At 43.7% G+C, this 4,243-nt stretch overlaps 1 non-coding gene across 1 annotated transcript; it reads left to right on the top strand.

The window, feature by feature from the left end:
• The first annotated feature begins 1,851 nt into the window (after positions 1-1,851).
• On the top strand, positions 1,852-1,978 carry LOC142804316 (U5 spliceosomal RNA). Its single transcript, XR_012894587.1, has one exon. It is a non-coding gene; the product is annotated as a U5 spliceosomal RNA (small nuclear RNA).
• Positions 1,979-4,243: the final 2,265 nt, after the last annotated feature.

The following is a 4,243-nucleotide window of genomic DNA, read 5'->3' as shown; positions in this document are numbered from 1 at the left end:
TTTGGGGACTGGTTTCGGCGGCCGCTTTTCGCACCTCACCATTCTAGCCACCCTACTAAAGTGCACTAGAATATTCGAATACACTATAGTGATACTTTGTGGTCACCACCAGATCACGCCACAGCTGACCACTTCTCCTCAGCAAAGAATGACATCGGGCTCAGCTGCTCCGCAAATTTTTCGTGTGCTAGGTGGACATATCAGTCATGCCTTGCCACTTGCATTGCTGTCGTCGCCGTACAAAGTGTCGAATCGGGTTCAATAAGGTAGTCGGAAGCTTGGATTTTCCACAATTCGCGACGTCGCCATTTATTTTTGCTTCGATCGACCTTTTGCAGAGCAGTGATTCCGAAATGAATGCCGTTTCACGCACCACTGCAGAGGTGCCTGAAGATGCAGGCTTCAGCCATGTTCGCTCGTGTGTTTCAGCTATATTTGTGTGTTTTGGTGGGCAAAGTATTCTGGTATACTCATAGGGGTCAATGCAATATAACTATCGCGAATGATACCAGCGGAGAAATGTAATACGTATCTGCTTACCAGGTTCTTTTTTGCGCCTCCAAATGGCCCCACCTATTCGGCCTCTTGTGGTTCACACGCTTTTACCACTTGAACGAGGACGCAAAGTCTACAAATGAACTAAAATGAAACGATACCTGCGTGTTACTTGCTAGCAATGATATCTGGCTATACGCTGTTGCACTTTTGATAGCTTGTGGTCGTGTTGGCGTGCAACACATACGAGATATGAAAAGACAGCCTCATTTCGATTTTTCTGTGCTTCTAACGAGACGACTGCAACTCATGATGCCCAACATGCTGACCGAGAAGCACACGTTTAATCATGCTCTTTTCTTTCGCCGTTATTTCGAATAATTTAATCTGGTGCGACGAAGACCAGACGCGACGAGAGAGTGCATTTCTGTGCTTCGGTGCCAGTCGGCGCCACGATAAGAACACTCGGATCGTACTCGTCATCGCTACTATCGTATCGTCAATCAGAAAGGTATTTGTGGAATGTATCACACCGATTACGTAGCAGTAATGTCGATATTGCAGGGCAGCCTAATTTTAAATTTTTCTTCTTTGCTTTCCTGCGCTGTTTGACATCAAATTAAAATAAGTCTCACGCAACGGATGCCGTTCAAAGTCGGCCAAAAAGACCTATGCATACCAATTGATCGAACGATGGGCACTTATCGAATTTGATGTCAGTGCTCCTTTAAAACACGGCTACGCACCATTTCTGGAACTCAACACGAATACTAAACGCGCACATTTATTTTTGGATGAATGGATAAATGGACGGATGGATGTGGCTCTACCCTTTAGATCGGGTGGCGGCTAACACCACCTAGCCGTAATACTTAGTTAACTAACCACTAGATTTATCTTTGTTTTCTCTTTAAATAGTGAAGTTGAGAACTGGTACTTTGAAGTGAAAAATTTAATTTTCATTTTTTATTTTTTATTTTTTTTAAATTTTTGTTTGGCTACTTCTGGTGCCGTCACTTGGTGGCATAATTATTTAGGTGCGCTTTCTAATTGCTTGAAAGTACAGTAGAGGGCTGCACCACAGCGCCTAACCACGCTTTCAACAGGAGACTTCGGAACGTTCTTTACATATGGAAAGACGCACGACTTTTGAAGTTTTCACCAGAATAAAACAGATATTGTCGTACATATAGTGAGAGAACAAATTCCATTGCTGAAATTAACACATCCACATGTGTTCGTTTAGATTGTTAAATAGTACAGGGTTGAATTTCAGCAAATGACATATGTCGAAGCTTGAGTTTCTCGTGTTATCATCCATGGTTCCTTGCGCCAGCATGGCCTCTTTCTCGATCATCGCTCAGATCTCTCCTGAATTTCTACGCGCTAATCTTTCGCCTTTTACTAAAGATTACCGTGGGGAGGAACACTCCAATGAGCCTATAGGCCAATTTTTTGGAGGCCTTACCCATTTGGGTGAGGCTTAATTTCAAAGACCGAAATTAGACTCATGAATAGATCACTTGCTCTGTTCGCTGCTGTCGTCATTAGCGGTTTCATTTTACGTGTACTGGAAATGCTCCGAGAATTTCGCTCTGCGACTGGAGCGGTGAGTACTTGCCACCGCTCTTTAAGGCAGACACGAATGTGATGTAATGATCTGAGCATTATGATATCATTAAGTTTTCATGAACGACAACGAAGGGCCCTCGTTTTTCGGCATATAAGAACACTTTCCAATCTAAATTACATTTAAAATGCACATCATCGACCATTATTACCAAAACAAACATACGTCGACCCAATTTCGACGGATCCCGACCAAACATCGCTTCCGCCGCTGCGATCAGAGCAAAAATTTCCAACTTGATGGTAACCTGGTGCGGATCACCGTCCACAAGCAGAGGCTGTACTAAAGTACAGAGTCAAGGAGGAAGAAAAAGAAGGAGAGGGCATGCCCAGCTGGCGCAGGGCGTAAAAAATGTGGTGGAAATTACGTCACAGCGGCCATATTCACTGGGCACAACGGCAGCGTTTTTTTTTTATTATTGATGTAGTAGGGTGCGGCACCGTTCAGGCGGTCCAGCGGTGGTGTGCGCCTTTTCATGGGCCTCGCCCCTAACCGTGGCGCACTGCAGGTATTCGACAGCATCCATTCTTTGTGCCGCATTGTTAGCTACGCGATTTTACTCCCGTAGTGGTTGTAACAAGGTGTCTGAACTAGAAACCACGAAATGAGCACGCCTATACGTACTCCGAATTTGCAGCGTCCGTCTAAACTGTGTCTAGCCCACAGCCTGACCGAAAACTTCATAAAGCCTAAAGAAAAGCGCGAAAGGGAGAAAAAGTGATCTGAAAGAAGCTGTACAAATTTCGGTGCCTGGTTCGTCGCGAGGCAATGTTCGAAATATCATCTTTATTTTCACAAAAAACGCATCAAATAAAAAAAAGCTTAACGTGCAACTTGCCGTGTTTATCGTGAACGCCGGCAGTGCAAGAGTACAACACCCATACGCAGCGATTTCGTCAGCCGTATCGTGGCAGGACAGCGTGTTGAAATCTGTTTCGTTGGTTTCGGATAGCACTGGCGCGCGGGCCACGTGCTTTTTGAGACAGAGAGGGAGTCGCGCACGGAGGAAGGAAAGGTAGGAGAGGCCCTGAGGTCACTCGTTGTGAAGCCGCGATGAAGCCGGAAGTCGGCCATACTGACTGGGCAAATTCTCCTCTCTTGTACATGTGAATGCGAAGCGGAAGGCGTGACTCCCTCTCTGTGATGATACAATAACTGCCTCTAACCTACAAGGCATTCATTGAATGAATTCTTGAGCACAGTTGTTATCTTTAATGAAGGCTTTTTAGCATAGTTTTGACTTCTTTGACATCCTTTCTTATATTTTCATAATTTTGACATCATTTCACGAAGGCAAGTAGGATTCAGACAGAGGTGCTCTATATGGTCGGCTCATGTTGATTTGGAAAGCCGAATTCACCTTGCAAAAGTATCTGGTTAGCTTTTTGCATTAGTCGCGTTAGATATCGCAAAAGACTACGATAGTGTGGAACACAGTACATTAATTTCAATATTAGTGGACTATGAGGTGCACAAGTACATTATATCTTGGGTTCAGGAGTTTCTCTTTGAGAGACAATTCCTTTGTTTCCACGAGGGAATAAGTTCTGCCTCATATAGGCAAATAAGAGGTGTTCCGCAAGGACCAGTCCCTTCACCTCTTTTATTTAATATATTATCAGCTATTCCCGTTCATAAAAATGTTCATCTTTATGTCTACGCCGATGATATTGCTTTTTCTCGTCATCCCGAGATATCAATAGTTTGTATCAAATCTTACAGTCATATTTGAGTGAGCTTGAGGTATGGCTTGGCGGGCTGTCTTTTTCACTTAATGTTAGCAAATGTGCTCTGCTTGTATTCCCTCTATCCGTTCCCGTATTTCTTTCCTTGCATTATCGAAATGATCCGATTCTACAAGTAACATCACTAAAATATCTTGGAATTGTTTACGTGGACAATTTAAATTGGAAGCAACTAATAGAATCAAACACCCGTAAAGCAGAAAGCACCCTGGGATTGCTACGCTGGTTTCGCAATAAGAATTCAGTGATGCGCAGGGATACGTTGCTTATGATATACAAACTTTACGTACGCCCAATTCTGTAATTCTGTAGTTTGGTTGCGTTCTGTTTTCCGGAGGTGCCGAGTACAAATATTGCTCTTATATTGCTGGAA

The sequence above is a fragment of the Rhipicephalus microplus genome, chromosome 3 (genome assembly GCF_043290135.1).
Source record: "Rhipicephalus microplus isolate Deutch F79 chromosome 3, USDA_Rmic, whole genome shotgun sequence".
Taxonomy (NCBI): domain Eukaryota; kingdom Metazoa; phylum Arthropoda; class Arachnida; order Ixodida; family Ixodidae; genus Rhipicephalus; species Rhipicephalus microplus.
Note: the sequence above shows the minus strand (reverse complement) of the source record. Positions and strands in the feature narration are given on the sequence as shown.